General features: G+C 37.6%; 1 long non-coding RNA gene across 7 annotated transcripts in view; it reads right to left on the minus strand.

Moving 5' to 3' along the window:
• The window catches only part of LOC136790683 (uncharacterized), a 387,684-nt gene that overhangs the window by 173,709 nt on the left and 197,063 nt on the right, over nt 1–16,912 (minus strand). For all 7 annotated transcript variants that reach the window (XR_010831092.1, XR_010831095.1, XR_010831093.1 and 4 more), the window contains 2 exons: nt 10,050–10,141; nt 7,550–7,623 (listed from right to left, as the gene is read on the minus strand). This is a non-coding gene — a long non-coding RNA (uncharacterized lncRNA). The remainder of the gene's footprint in view (nt 1–7,549; nt 7,624–10,049; nt 10,142–16,912) is intronic.

A 16,912-nucleotide genomic window follows, 5' to 3' on the forward strand; every position in this document is an offset into this window, starting at 1 on the left:
AGCACTGCAAATATCACATTATTCTACCTCTGTCTGATAGCTGACAAGGTACAGCACCACAGAAATTCTGCAGCTGAAGCCCTAAAATTCTTTTTCAATAATTCACTTCACTCAAGTTCCCAATTAAAAAAAAAAAGGTGAAAATAAATATATGCATAATTATATCTGCCTTTGTTGCGAGTACATTTCTTACACATACATACTAACAAAGGCTGCTGTAAGAAGATCACAAAAATCATTGACGACTCACAGATGCAACGAATTTACTGAAGCACACACCGTTGGCTCCCTTTATGTCTAGGTACTGGGTATACACCTCAGCAATAAAAATTGGGTGCCATCCCAATACAGTGGTTATGTGCATGAATACTCATCATTTTTGTTATTTCAGTCAAAAAGCATGTGCTTTAGGTCAGACAAAATCTTCATTTGACATTCTGAAAAGCCTTTCCAACCAGATGGCATATACTTGCACATGATCTTTAAGGTCCCTTCCAACCTGAGCCATTCTATAATCTGAATCCCTGACCCTGAATTACTGCCAAGCACTAATCTGCTTTCACATAGTGCAATTTCCAGGAGGAGTCCCTGGAGGGAAAGGTGATGTCCAAGCCTGAAGCAGTGCTCTCAGAAGATCAAAAAATTAAAAATAAAATAAAATAAAATCAACTAATAAAAAAAGTATTACATAAACTTCTCAAAAAAAAAAAAGGCAGCCATATAGATTTTCAGGAATTCCCTCACTCAGACACTGTACATTTAACAAGTATAATTTAACTTTGGCATTCTCCATCTAAGCATGGAACAGGCTTACAGCCCCAATTCCTAGAAACCATAAAATCTGCTACAGAATTCAGGAATGCAATTTAAATTGTATGACTCCATTAATATTATTGGAAAACAGCCTTTAACTACCACTGGTCCAATCTCCAGCAACAACAAAAGCAGGAATTAGATGAGAGCACCTTATAGGAACTATGTATTTCATTCTTCACTCCTAACCATTAAACACTGCTTGATCTTTTGTAGTTTTCTGTTTGTTATTTTTTGTTTTGTTTTCCTTCCTTAAGGGAGAACTTCCTCTATCATGGAGCTCTCCAATGATGCTTTCCAGGATGACATCCCACAGTTATTCCCAGATCCTATTTCAATGGCAAACCAATTCATTTAGAACAGCATACTTCAGTGCAGCGTATTTAATACCAATTGTTGGGGAGTTTTGTCTGTTCTGGTTCCCTCTGACATTTAAAAACATCCTGTCTTTCCCAAGACTTATATAGGCAAGTCTTCCTAATAGAAATAGCAACAATCTTTCTCTACCATCCTAGCAAAATCAGAGGTCTTTTGGCACGCTATTTCCTTACTGTAACTAAACACAAAACTTTGTTCCACCTATTTTAAGGGCCCTGACTCAGATACCAAATGGGATCAGTTTTGTTCCGTGATTCAGGAAAGAATGCCTAGGCCCTCTAGAGAAGGCTTAGCTGTAAATAAAAGAGAGACTGGCATCCTGTGCCTCAGCTGGAAGGCCTTACTCCTCAGCTGCTGAACAGCTCTCAGCCGTATTTGAAAGAACAGCTCAATCCCATCATCGCATTGTAGCTTAAAGAGCTGTGCAGCCAGCAAAACAATTGCTCTATTTCCCTCTCATACAAAGCCAGTCTTTCACTTTTCATGTTCTCAGCTACTTGAAATATCTTCTCTGCTAAGCTGCGGCAGCAGGGAGGTGGGCGAAGGGTCTAGGGTTTTTAAACCACTGTCTCCCTTAGTCCCAGTCCTTTTCCCTTTGGATATAGCCCCTTGACTTCAGTTGTTTTTTACTTGTCCAAATTCATGCCAAAATTTAACATATATTTTTATATATATATATATATATTTTCACATAGCAACATTTTTTTCTCTTTGGCTCTTCTCCAAAAATATCTTACTGAAAGCTAGTTTTCTGGCAGCATTTTTCAGAGGCAAGTAGTACCACTGCTATTTGAATGCCTCAGTGCTTTGTTCATGCTGTAGTCAATTATACTGTAAGCATCCTTGTGATATATCCCATTAGGGATGAAACAACCACTGCAGCAAGGGTGCAGAGAGTAAGATTTTTAAGAAGGAATTCGATGCCAAAATCCCCCAAGATTTCAATACTTGCTGCTCCTTTGAAGAAGCTACTTCAATAGATTTATTCAAACAACGTACAGAGCAAAAGCAGAAAATAAACCATGTTTTTGAGCCCAGTTTCCCCAAGCGATACTAATGCAACAGCCTCATTCACAGATTGCTTGGTGAATAATACAACTCTATGAAACATGCATAACCTTCACTCAGAAGACAGTGACTTTCAGAGCAAGATATGTATTAAACCACATTTTGACACTTGACTGAGGTGTTTTCTTCTCAGAGACTGCAGTGATAAAGAGGTCTCTAAACCAAGAATTTCCTACACTTGAAAAAACACTGTGCTCAGCCATTTCAGCTAAAATATATTGAAATGGTATGTTAAAATGAACCCATGTGTATCATTTTCAACAGCTCTAACATACCAAGAGACTATTTAAAAAATCTTGTGCTGAGAGTTAACATAGCATTTACCTCCTCCCATTATTCCTTACTCAACAGGTAAATTCAGGGTGCTTAGTTGAGCAAATTCAGAACACCTGAAAACATTTATTTCAGAGCACTAAGTTGCACACATGCTTGAGAATAACAATTTTAAGCCTTTTATTTGCACTGAATTCCACAGCACTAATTTAATTTTCCCCCTACCTGAGAGTTTCAACCCTCCTGTCTTGTGTTTAGCTATTTTTGCCCTGAATTTTTAAACGCTGACCCACACTTTTAATGCCAAGCACGCACAAAATACTCAAGGTTACATGAACAAATCTGCACACAACTTTGTGGAATGAAGATAGTGTAATTTTCTGCAATGCAGTAGTTGTTTCTAAGTAAGGGGCGGGGAGGGGGGGGTTGTAAAAAAATGCAGTTGCCAAATAGCATAAATTGACAAAGTTCACATTTCAATACACAGCCTCTCCAATTCACATGTTGCTGGATTTGCTCTGCAAAGTGACTTAGAAAATACAACATAAATTCTATTACCATTTCCAAAAAAAAAAAAGGGAAGAAATATGAAACACCAAAAAGAAGACAAACAGCATTAAATAAAATACCAGACCTAATGAGGTCACTTTACAGCAGAGACTGAAGACATGTAAAGACACCCCTTTTAAGAACAAAAATCTTAAAATGGAGCCAAAGATGAAAATGGATCCCAGATCTAAATGAGAGTCCAAACTGAATCAAGGCCATAGGAAATTTTGGTACTGTGTTCTTTGTTTGCTAAAAAATGTCAAATACCTCAAGTAAATAGCCAGCCACATCAATTTTCCCCCATTACAGACTACTCAGATCATATTCAAATATCAGGCCCCTTCTAAATTCAGACCTTATTCAGAGTAAATTCAGATCAGAGTAAATTCAGAAATGTAAGTTTCTCTATTCATAGCAAATGTCTATCAGCTTTCCTTTAAAATCAGAAATAACATTCCCCAAAATATCTGTTTTACACCACCGCCCACATTTTTCATGTTTAAACAAACATTTCTTCAGATTTTTAAGCATCAGTATAAACTGCGAGCTCAAGACTCCAGCTCCACATAACCTGGGCCAGAAAAGCAAAATGTCAGGGCACAGTGTGAGACAGGGTTGAATTAAGTAGGTCTGCCTGAGGCAAAGCAGCTCATGCTTATGTTCTTCTCCCCGTGTTACTGCAGTTCTATTAATCCCACTGCTGAAGCACAGGGAGTTTAACAGAGAGCTCAGGAGACTTCTCTTTGATTCTGATGTATTTGGACAGATTGTGTAAAGGTTGTTCTTGTTTGTTTCATTTTCTCTGCTTAGAAAACCTTCTCTGAAAGCATTATTCTAGTCCCTCTGTAGCAGTTGTCAGGCTTTTGAATCAGGGAAAGCAATACCCATTGTTTGAAATATTCAGGCCTTACAGGTATCACATTTACATATCTGTAAACACCCAATTAGCAATCGTTCTTCTGTTAAACACCCTACTGACATCAGCAGAGTTATTCTGGATGTGCATCAGTGTAACTTAATAGATAAACAGTGAAAGACCCTCCTCTTCAGGAAAAAGCCACTTCACTGAGATTTCTAGTTTAAGTTTGGATAAAAACCTTCCCACCTCAGTTACTAGCTATGCTGGTAGTCTCTTCGGTCACAAGTGCTAAGGATAAGAGAATTAAGTTCAGAATATCAGGCATTTACTCATATCAAAATATTTTGCTGACGGGAATTTCAGAAGCCTGATGTCAATTTACCTTATATGTTTATGCTACTATTTCATCTCTGGGACAGTTTATTATTGAGGGTAAATGTTTGTAGGATAGAGCTTTTTCTATAGTAACAAATTACAGTTCTTCTGGTTGTTTACACTGAAGGGTCAAGACCAAACCCTTTGTTTATGAAAAGAGGCATACTAATGATGACTATGTTCCTGAAGTACCTACATTTTTGGCAGTCCATTCATGTCTTGGGAGGTAATCCCCGGCAAGCATCACATGTGGTAATCCCTACACCTCCTCCATCCAATTTGTTGAAAAATAACTCATAGAACAAAACAAAAACCAATGAGTCATTGAAGATACAAATATAAACACAGCAAAATACTGAAATGAATCAGGAGATAGAGTAGACATGCTAGTAACATCACTCTGGAGCTAGATCAAAAATCCTTAACCACAGAAAACCTCACCTTGTCCCATGACTTGGGTCATCGTGTCCAGTCTAAGCAATCTCACACAACTCAAACTAAGCATATGCAGCCTAGACTACAACTAATTGTTTTGACCGAAAAATCTCTCTATAATGATTTAAAATCCTCTAATTCCCAATCTGAATTTACTCATGGACAAAACAACTGGTTGTCTTATAGAAAAAAAAATATTTTTAGATTCAATAACAAGGAGTCATACTTGCTTTCAGTCAGTGGTTGTTATGGCAAATGAATCAAGCCCTATATTCAAAACTGACTTGCCATTTCCCCTAAAATTCTCCTTGACCACATGTCCTTTAATTAACAGACAAAGGTAACTAGAATTGTACTAACTGCACACACTGTTGCAAGTCAGACTCACGTACTTGGGAGGTTAAAACTACTTCATATTTCTACTGAAAACACCATGTCATAACTTAGGATGCTGTTTACCCTTTCCACAACCACATCATGTAAGAGATTTTCAGAAAGATCCTACTGCAGTAGGCAGTAGTTTTATAACATCCAATTAATAAATCTACCCAGCACCAAAGTTTTGAATTTTCCATGCTCATTAATCCCTTTGTTAACTTCTTGTGGAGTCACTAGTTACTTTTTCTAATACCTTTATTGAAATGTTTATTCATCAATCTAACAGTGATGCCCTCCCCAAAGTACTTGCTATTGGCTTTTACATCCCTGGAATTTTCAACCAATTGAATAGCCTCCAAAAAGTCTTTCTTTTACTTAATTATTGATCTGTTTCAGTGAATCTTCACACCAAAATCAAACTGAATCACCTGGGAATGACTTAAACCCGCTATCCTCTATGATCGGCTCTTCCATGATGTCCTCCCTGCTTAACATAATCACCTATAACTTCCCACTCACAGGCTATCTATTGATGGGATATTTAAAGCTTAGCCTTGAAATTGGCAGTTATGTTTTGTGGAGATGCAGAAACCTGGGGGACAGAAATGTCTTTTGATTAACCGCATCTGTGAAACACACTTGTTTCTCCTCAAAGTTCTTTCACTGCTGCTCAGCAAGCATCCAGAGGTCAGGCTGGAAATGCTGGTGCTTCAAGGCCAGAATACTCTTGATTTCATCCATAGCAGAGCAGGAACTGGAAAGGTATATGAAATGTATGCTTTTCATGTTTAAATGCTGCTGTACGTTTCTCAAAATATTTGAACAAGTAGGGAAATAAATCTCTGAAATGGAAAGCTAATAAACATTCACATATGCATTTTGCTCATCTCTGAATGTGGTGGTAGTTTAGTTATTCCCTTATTTATGCAGTGGGACAAAGATCAGGAAAGATCATCAGTGAAAACTATTTGGCCGTCTGTTAACTTTCTTTACTTCTGGTTGTTTAACTTTTTTTTTTAAAAGTTATAACAAATGGTTCTTTTCTGTTTGGTAGGAAAGTAGGATGACAGATTGTGGGAAGGAAAGTGTGAGCTGTATGGAAAGAGAACAAGAGCAAGAAAAGGAGGGTGACTGATCCAACAAACCTGCTAATAGCAAAGGGAGAGCAGAAAAATGAAAAAGGTCCTTTCCTACCCCACCTCACCATGTCATAGTAATAAAGTTCTCTGCAGAACTTAATTCTAAGACAGAATTACAACAGTGGAGACTCACCCCATTGCAGGAGTGTGAATGATTTTGTAAAAAGGGTTAACGTGAAGAAAATACCACAAACTAATCTAGAAGGAGAAAACAAGTTACCTTTCCTGAAGACATGTATCACAATACAAAGCAGGACTCTCAGGATATGTCATACCAGAACAAGAAGTATTCTACCCTGCATCACCAGTGTTCAAAGAGATGTTATGCATCCTCTGCTGAAAAACAACTTCAGCAAATCTTGTGTGTCTCAAAGAACCACCACACGGAAATAAAATAAAGATATGGGGCAATCTTTTGGGAAAATTGCTTAAATGCTTTCAGTCTGCTGGTGTCTGTTTATCATTGATTTTTTCCTTTCTATCTTACCAAAGGAAATTTGTCCCAGACTCTGAATCAATAATTCCTCTCAGGTTTGAAAAGCAATACAGCATTTCCTTATCCCCTTCCCTTTTAGCCACTTCTTAAGCTCTCTGCTGCCTTCAACTCCTCCAAAGACTGGAGAAATTGAAAATGTTTTAGATCTAATATGCTAGTAAAACTACACAGTAGCAGTGAAATAACACCTGGAAACAACTAGTGGAGTGGCGATCATTAAAAAGAACAGAAAAAAATAAACCAGAGACACCTATAGACACATAAGCTTTGCTTCAACAGAATGAAAGATTTAAAATAATAATAATAATAATAATCAAGGAATTAATACATGCAAAACAAAAAAGTGAAAAATTTCGTCAAATGCAGCATGGACCTAATGAAAAGAGGCAGTGCCAGGCAGAGCTTCCTTTGGCAAGCTAATCAATCCTCCAGGTAGTGAGAGAGCATCTCATTAATAAGTCCTTAGCTGAAAACTACAGCAGGTTTCTGAAATTTAAAAGCACGTAAAAAAACAACTGAAGTGGAGATGCCATTTAGTTGTACTGATAATCTTGGTTTGAAGAGAAGGTGAAAATGAAATTTCTAAAGGTCTGAGATTCCACATTGAATGACATTCAATGACACTGAATAACGACATTCCACAATATCTTTTTATCAGTCTGTTAATACAAGACTTTCTTAATGACTCAAAACGGGAAAAAATTATCAGTTTGTTAAGTTAGTATGAAAGAGGAGGAAAGAGTCTAAGAACCTGAGACTCCAATGCTAGAACTGGGATGAAGTTACCTGATACCAGCTGTGAGGTCAGCCATTTAGGGAAAAATATCAAAAGATGATTCTGTAGACTGGGGGTCCACCAACTGGAAAAAAAAACAGGACATTACCTGGAACACATAATGCTTTTTCAAGGAGTAGAGAATGAGAGTGTCACTACAGACAATATGACAGACGTTATTCTCCTTTCACAGTTGCATTTCCTCATAAGACAGCTTACAGTTTCTTATCAGCCTTTAAAATTTAATAAATCCGTGTATTTAAGTGCTTGAAGGTCAGCACAGAAAGCTGTTCCTCAGTTATACCCAACTATTTCTACAATGCTAGTAAGTTTCTCCTCATGCAGTGCTGGGTGTCTACGCCACTTCCATCCTCTCACATAACACTCTCTTCCTACCAAGCCTAATACAGTGAAACAACTTACCTAGCAAGAAACTTTCAGTACTTTATTTTCTGAAACTAAAATTAAATAGACTTAAAATACATTTTTCCCCACTTGAAGCTCCTGACTTCTTGCCTGCATTTACCACTCAGTGCTTAAAAATCACTGGTGTGTTTTTTAAATTAGATACCCAGTACCTGTCCATGCTGAGCCAAATCCTGTCCTGATTTAAACCCCAGGCAACTCTAAATGAAAAACAAAAGACACTGAGTCCCTTTAAAACTGCTCCAAGACATACCTTGCTATATGGTTAGTGGCCGTTGTCCCCAAACCCAATGTATACTATACCATAACTTTGAAAATGCTTGCCTGGCATGTCCCCAGAATACACTACACCCTTTTCTGGTTTTCTCCCATTAGCCAAAAATTTCCTTCAGAGAATATTTGCTCCCACCCATCGAATAGCACTACCTGATACTGCATTTTATATTTTACTGTTCTGCGACTTGCATTTGATCTGAAAAGAGATGAGGTGAAACATTTGCTACTAAAAGATTTGACTTAGAGTGAAATCATATGTTTCCCTTCATTGCTCATATTCATGTATGGTGCATTAAAATCGACTCCCATAAGTCTTCATTATTCAGGCATTTAATCGTGTGGAAAATGTGGTAATTTAATTAAAACAAGCAACATAGGTTGGATATCCCAAGGGATACAGACAGAGGAAAAATGATCTAATTCACTGAATTTCCATTTTGAAAATGTATTAGTATTAGACCACAAGACCACAGGAAAAAGAAGAAAAGAAGAAAAGAAAATGCTGCTCATTTGCAAAGCAGTAATCCGATGCTGAGGCAATTTCTGTTTAGGAAGCCAAAACTTACACTGCTTTCTCTCTTGTCTGCGGTGGGTGTTTGTCAGAACACAATGCTACTAGCAATTATTTGCTGTAGAACAGTAAAGCCTGCATTTATTTAGTTTTACACGAGACAGGGAAAGTTTAGAGTGTTGTTAGTTTAGAAATCACTGCTAAAGATGGCACTTGTCAGAGGTTCATGAAAGACTTTCAATCTTCCTTACCGTTGAGTACAACGTTTAATTCTTCCCAAAGCTTATGTCATGTACCTGGCACTTCACCTCAAAATGATTTATCAGCGTGGTATTGGGAGGAGGGGTGCAGGGACTAGATCCATACACACACGTGGTTGCCATTCCCTCCAATATCCGAGATACACTGAATAGTCTTTACCTTCCCCTTCCTTTTGCAAATCCCTCACACCACAATTCTAATTCCAAAACCTTTATTAACAGAATTTGCTCAAATCACTCTTCAGGAAAACTTTCATCAGATACAAGCACTCTGTAAGACCTCACAAATGTATATGAAGGACAATTAAGCTCCTTTCCCAAATTACTTATATGGGAAAATAAGTTTATATTTATTTTTGTTGTTTGTTTGTTTGTTTAATAAAAGAGCAGTTAGCACAGACCATCTACACCTACAGCACCTATGTATCCATTTTCCCTTCTGTAATTCTGCCTTTTTTTTTTTTTTGATGGGCTTGACCCTACATTCTCCATCTGTAAAACTCCCACAGAAACCAGCAAAAGATACAACCCCTTGCGAGTTAGAGGTTGAGTTCAGTAAGAGTTGCATTTTTCTATATATGATATAAGAGATGGGAAAGTATAGGCAAGCTACTCAGCTGGCCTATGTCAGCATAGTTTCAATGACATTCCCATAGTTTATATGCAGTGTTGTAAAATACATCAACATACTATATACAAAAATATTCGGCTTCCCACACATTTACTATAAACATTAAACAATATTTTATCCCAGTTTTAAATGCCTTTTCAATATTATGCATCCCTTCACTTCCAGCATGTTCACACTTTCCAATCTCTTGTTTGCACAGAACACTCAGAGAAATGACAGAAGATAGGTATCAAACAAAATATACAAGATTTCACAAGTTCTGCGTTTTAAATACTTGTTACAGCATATTCTCTGTCCCATTGCTCCTCCTCCTGTTTTACACAGCTTAAGCGCCAGTAATTGCTCCACCTGTTACCACAAGATTTCATTTCTCAAATAGCTGAAAAGGACATATAAACCAACCCTACCTTTCAATGTTTGTAGAGAAGATGTCCCAGAACCTGTGCTGGTCCCCACAGCAGCTCAATGTAGGGGTCTAAACTTCCTGGCAGCAGAATAGCTACAGGGAGGAAGAGTTAGAGGCACTAATCAAGCCTGTACACCTGAAGGCTGTCAGAGAGTTGGGTTTTTAAGGAAATCCTTCAGCTTTAATTTAACCAGAATAAAGAATAACGGGAACACTGCTAAACATTTGCATTTCATGCTTTCCTTTTAACAATCTGTATATCTTTTCTATGAGCTATACGTAATGCTGTTGTTTTAGGATCTTTCACAATAATACAATCAAGGGCATAGAGCTAACAATGAATGTATAATGAAAATATCTAATACCAAAATAAATCTGAAAAGCATTTTTAACCTCATTCTATCTTTGGAAAAAAAAATAAAAAGCAACTTTTATTATTCATTACTCATTGCGTGGAGAGCTAAATCAAAACACTTAATCAAAACACTTTACATTTGATTCTGTTCAAGTGGGAGAGCTTACTTGCAGAAATGTCTCTAACTCCAGCTCTCTTCCACTGCCCCCTGCATTTAGCACCAGCAGAACCCAGAACCCTCCCAGGCTGCAGAATTTCAGGCTGCAAGCCGCCTACTCACAATCATATATGTTTATTTTTTCAGACCATTTATCATCAGATGGATGGCACTAGACAGAAGTGTTTTGCCTACCAGTAATCTTTAAATTAACACAGTATGATCTATTTTGGCAAGAAATCAATCCATCAAGATAGCAGCCTTCCATCAGCTGTCCACAACAGGGGAATTCACCTGACCTGGTGGGCATGGCTTAAAGGAGCATTACATGGTATAAACAACCTTGTACACAGAAACGCTTATGTACACTGAGGGACTGCTGCATAATTTTGGCAAGTTTCTGAGCTATATAAATCCCTGTGTGCCTCCATCTTACTTTCTAGATACCCCTCTGCATGTTTTGGTTATTACTTCTGCAGAGTCTTTTCCTGCAGGTCTTCACAACTTACACAATGGAAAATGCTCCTCCAGACCCTCCGTTATACTGCAAAAGTCCCAACCAACTGAGCACCACCAGAGAGCTGTTACTCATCACTGACAACTTATACAATCAGTTCAGCTTGATTTGTTTAAGAGGTATGCTAAGCTTGTGTGTCCATCTGGAACAATTTTTGATATAACAAATGCAGATAAATTCTCATTTTTTTTCCATCAAGAATACAATCTATTTTGCCTGAGGCAAACTGCTACCCCATAATCAGCCAGAGAAACGCCACAGACCATAAAAGTGCTAAGTCCTGAAAAGTGATCGTGTTCAAGTGTGTTGAAGGTGCAGGGAAGGAGGTAAACCTTACCGCAGACTACAATATATCACTTAAAGCTTCCCATTTTCTATCCGTTATTGAACTTCCCATTTTCTATCCATTATTGAACACTATTAAACTCATCTATAAAAACAGGTGTGTTATCTGCTAAACAGTAGATACTATGATTACTCAATTACTCTTATTTTTGTTTAAATACATCTGATTTTACAAAAATAAATAAATAAACTCTTTGAGGATCGAATCTGGACTCTGTGCAAAGAAGTCATCCAGCTTTATATCTATTAAGAAAGGTTCCTATTTGCCCTATAATTGCTCATGTTCCAGGGAGTTTTATGTATAAAGTTGCACATACAGATGAGAAGACAGCAGCTAAACAAGTAGATTCTTATGATAAAAGGAAAATACAGAAATGGACTATTGAACTATGCTGTAAAACAATTGGAGAAGGTCATTTGTACAGCAGTCACTGTAAAATTTGCATTTCTGATGCACCTTCACTCATTCTGACCAGCACTTCAACAGTCACATCACAAATCTGTATTAAACTAAGCTGCAATTCCCATACAAATGGGTAAGAAAAATCATCTTAGTATCTGGCCCATGGTGATTTATATGCCTAGCTCAAAATGTTAAAAATGGGGGTGGCTAATGAAAGTTGAAAGTTTCAAGGGGGGAAAAAAAATAGATTTCTTAGCATTTCAGAGGACTTATGATATTGACGGTTCTTGTTAAATTGCTGATTTCTAAAGTAAACAATTCAGACTCTTACACATTCCAGGTTACATCATAACCTGTCCTGTCCAAACAGCATGGAGGTAGAAGAGGGATTTTTCACTCTCTGGTGCTGGGAGAATCCAAGCTGCAGGCAGCATGGCCCTCTTTTCCCACATGACAAAAAAAGGGAGAGAAAATAAAGAAAAGAAAGGGTAAAGTGGCGTCATGCATGGGTACACGTCAAGCACAGGGTTATTAAAATAGGAGTTATGATGCAGCAATCAGCCATCAAAAGCTTCAGAAATGCAGACTATTGTTGGAAGAGATGCACTTTCATAGGAATACACCAATCGTACTGTAAATACATTTTTAGACAAAACAATATTGCACGTTGGAACATAAAAATAATAATAATAAAAAAAAGAACATCCAGCACTTCCCTCTTTCCCTCTCTCCAACCCAAGCATGCATGCACGCACATTGTCTTCAAAGCTTTGATTCCCTGTCTTTCAGGAAATAAATCTGACATGAAAGTCCTCATTGTTCTCCAACTCCAATGCCAGGCTCGCAGCAGGTTTCTATTCTGGAATCTGAGGGGCTGCTACAAAGCGTTACAAACTCTCACCTGCTTTTGTCAGTGCACAGCAGCTGAGGATCTGGCCCGTGCCCAGATTCATTCCCAACCCTCACTATATCTCTCCAGACCTTTTGCCCAGTTCTCCCTCACATCTACATACAACAGACATACAGAGCACACACACAAGGAGGAAATCTGTCATAAATAGATAGATACTGTTTATAATGCTCAATCATTTAAATGACTACTGCAGCTGGGCTCCACTGAACATCCCTTTCACTCTTCCATTATGATTTTACAATAACATGAAGTATCTATCTTACATTTGAGTTCCTTTTATCAAATAAGCTAATCTATGCGTTCCACTCCTGATCATTGTTATTGGAAGCACTTTCAAAACGTCACGATTTTCATGAGGAGATATTTTTCTTGGAAAGTGGAAAACTTCCATTTTGCTTAGCATCAAGTCATTTTGCACCCGAACATATGGTTTAAAAAAAAAACTTAAAGGTTATAAAGATATGACAGTATGCTTTAATGTAACTAATGTATTCTTAAGCTGCTGTGGCACTATTTTAATCTAAATTAAGCAAGAAAATTTTGCCCCAGAACATAAGGCTGAAATGAAAATGAGTTATATTTAGAAGCCGTGACTCAAAGTTTCCAATCCCCTTGCAATCTCAGTAAGCATCAACATTTTCAAAACTCTTCAGCACTTGAGAGTTTTCGCTGAAGTCTAGCAGGTTGCTGGGGATGAGAAATGACTTAACTTCAGAATAATGGTGTCAATTTGGGCATCCACTATTAGCCAGTTATTACCCCTCTCAATACATTTCTTTTCACTGTAATAAGGAAGTAGTGAAGCCTTTTTGATGCTTTTCCTCACTGAAAGCTTTCTTACAAAAGAACATCCAGGCAAGAGTTAAAATTCTGAAAAGCACAGCCAAATATTATCAGAAGGGGAGGGGAACAGGTTGTCTTCACGCACTCTAACAGGAATTTCAAAAGTCGAATTAAGTAAGGGTTACTGGGAACCAAACTGTTGTATTTAACTTAGAAATCAGTCCTAAAGGCATCGCCTCAGAATGCTTGATAGTGAAGATGTGTATACATGCATGTGCATGCACACAGTCTGCATTGCTGCCTTATCTTTATATTCACTAACATTTTCCAGTAGTTTTAAGCCCCACACTGAGGTTTTCCTTTACTGACTTGCGTGCAGGGGTGGATCATGTAAACAAATTCAGCTACCACTACGCTCTAAAAGAGTAAATGAAAGTACTTGTTCTCATTATTAAATAGTATATAGTCTTTAATACAGAATAGTCTAACCTCAGCTGTTTACACATAGCTATAACATGGGGAAAGAACCCAAACATTAAATTAGCAAAATGTGTTTTCTTTGTTTAAACTAAGGAAATCTGAGAAAAATAAAGCTAAAATTACAATGATCTGGAAGGTCCATTCTGAATCTCAATAAAATCTCCCTAATAGATTTGTTTTAGGCAACCAGTCCACACCATCTCTTTGGGGACAGCCAGGAATTGTCCCAAAAGACATCACTTGCAAGCCTCTGAGAAGTCTTTAGTCCTGCAGTGACATCAAGGCAGTTTTCTCTGCCCTCCTTGGCAGGCCAAGGAGCTAATGTCCTCCAAAATTCATGTAGCACACCTGGTTCACAGACTCAAGTACTGCAAGAGTTTCTGGAACAACTTTTAATGAACAAAGCAGCAGACCATGGTCTACATAAAGGAAAGTTTAAAATGCAATCACAATTAGCGACATAAGAACTAATAATCAGCTACCAGTACAATTTATCACACTGTATTACCTAAGTTTGCTGAGAGAAAACGTGAAACGGAAGAGAAAACTGTTGTCCAAAAATCAGTGCTGGTCTGCACCTTTTACTGGCCTGGTGGCCAAGGGGGATTGAGTAGGGTGGAGAATGACATAAAAACTGGCTCTCTGTCTACATGCTTTTCCATGAGTTGGCTTCAGCTCATCTGGAATGCTCAAGATACATTCTGGAAAGCAAAGGCAGCTAAATTTCTGTGTCAAAGCAGGAGTCATAAAAAGGAACGAATTGCGGTCAAGCACGCAAAGACTCTAGGTACAAAGCCCCTCGTCATCTTTAATTTTAGCCCAACCCATTACACAGCTTTATCATATGGACAAGAACTGTGAGAAATCAGCAGCTCAAACTAAATATCCCTAATGTCTTTGTTGTATCAAAATAATTCCACAAATATAAATTCTGTACAGAAAGCAACAAAGAGCTATCAGATAGGGTTTGGTGACTTAAAACAATACATTGTTTTCCTGCCTGTGAATCTCATAATTTTATAAAAAGCCTGTGCAGATGGTCCAAGATATTTAGCTCTTCATAAGCTCCAAGTATTTAATGATTCAAATTAAAACAGCCACGTTCCTGGTCTTCTCAGTCTATTCAATCACAGTACCCATTATCTGCAGAATTTTCTCCATATACCCATAAGCTCTTTCAAATAGTACCTATTAGTCATAATGAAGTCAAATGACTCAGGTAAGTAAAATTATTTTAAAAAATAAACTTCAGGTGCACAAAGGATTTTGCAGTAACGGACTGCTTGTTCTGAGTACATCCAAGGCCAGTCCCTTAGTTTCCATGTCTACCAGATTGTTGAGCAATAATTGTGTTACTCACGTACCAGTCCACCAAAGACTGCCACATCTGAGGAGGAAGTAATTTGTGAAGATGAAAATTTATTTTTTCTGAGATTCAAAATGTTACACTTCCTTTACTGCAAGTGTGTTGCATGTGACATGATAGCTAATCAAGCACATAAAAACAAGAATGCTCGTATTCAGTCAGATTTAAGGAGTACTGTCTTCACTTACCCTTTTTCCTGGCCTCTGATATAGTATCATTGTAAAACACCGGGTGATCTGCATATACTAATATTTTTAAGAAGCCAATATTTGGAAAAGTGCAGATTCTTTCCCAGTAAGTTGTGCTATAAGTGAAATCACAGCTGGTGGCTTTGTCCCTGATTTCCAGCTGACATTTACTAAGAAAGGCAATGCAGTTTAGACATAAACAGGTAAGAATGAAAAAAAAATAAAAATAAACACATCTTGTAAAAGCAAACACATATACTACGTCTGAGGCAGTCAGTTCAATGTAGCACGGTGGTTCTTCAGCAAAAAGTACTGTACTTCACACATTAACATACCTCATTCCGTAGCCTTGTAAATATTGTATCTCTCTGTTTAGAAAAGCTACCTACGTGCCAGCCTCACCACAGTCTTCTGAGTATAGAGCACTAGCACATTTTGTTGCACAGCTTAAATGTTTCTGCTTTATGAGCTGTATATCACTTGTGAGAGTGAAAAATGGTGATACCGGACCAATAGGAAAAAGCCTCAATAAATGCACCTGGCACTGCAACAGAGCACCACTTCATAGCTCAAAGGTAATCTTTAGAATAACTTAAAATTGTTTTTGAAGGCAGAGAAACAACAATTCAAGTATTTGAAAAAATAAGAAATTGAAGAGAACAAGGTACAGACATCTATCTTGATTTCATTTCTCTGTATGTCTCTTACTCCTAATACCCTTCATCTGCTGTCCCACTCTAGTACTGTCTTTCCAAGGTAAAGGACATGACTTCTTTATCTATACTTTACATTTGCTTCAACAGCTCCCTTTGGCAGTTCTTATCATACTATACACCTGATCAAATCAAATTATTTTCTTTGGTTCTTTGTGATTTAGTACTGAAGCACCCCTTTGTACTCCAGAGAACATCTACTCAAGCTGGTGTGTAATACCAGAATGCCTATCATTCTATACCTTTACTATCATTCATCCCAAACAGGTAAAGCAAGGCAAAGAGAAGACAAGGGAGTGATTCTCGAAACAACAAAAGAAATATAGACCTTTAAAAAGATTCTCTTAGAACCTACCAATGCGACTTCAAATTTCTGGTATCCATTATTTAATATGATCTGATTACACTCATAGATGTTCCTGAAGTCGAGGAGAAAGTAGGCATTCTGAAACCCTAGACTGATAAGTGTATGAATAGGTATTAGGACAGACTGAGACTTGTCAAAAGAAGAAGATGCACAGGAAAAAAAAAAACCTACCTCATTGGGGAAGGAGTCATTCAAAAACAAATAGCAAGGTAAGAACTTTGCCCAGACAGTTCTCTCGGTTATATATTAGGTGCCTAATGCACTTCATTACTTACAG

Source organism: Anser cygnoides, chromosome 4, assembly GCF_040182565.1.
Source record: "Anser cygnoides isolate HZ-2024a breed goose chromosome 4, Taihu_goose_T2T_genome, whole genome shotgun sequence".
Classification (NCBI taxonomy): Eukaryota; Metazoa; Chordata; class Aves; order Anseriformes; family Anatidae; genus Anser; species Anser cygnoides.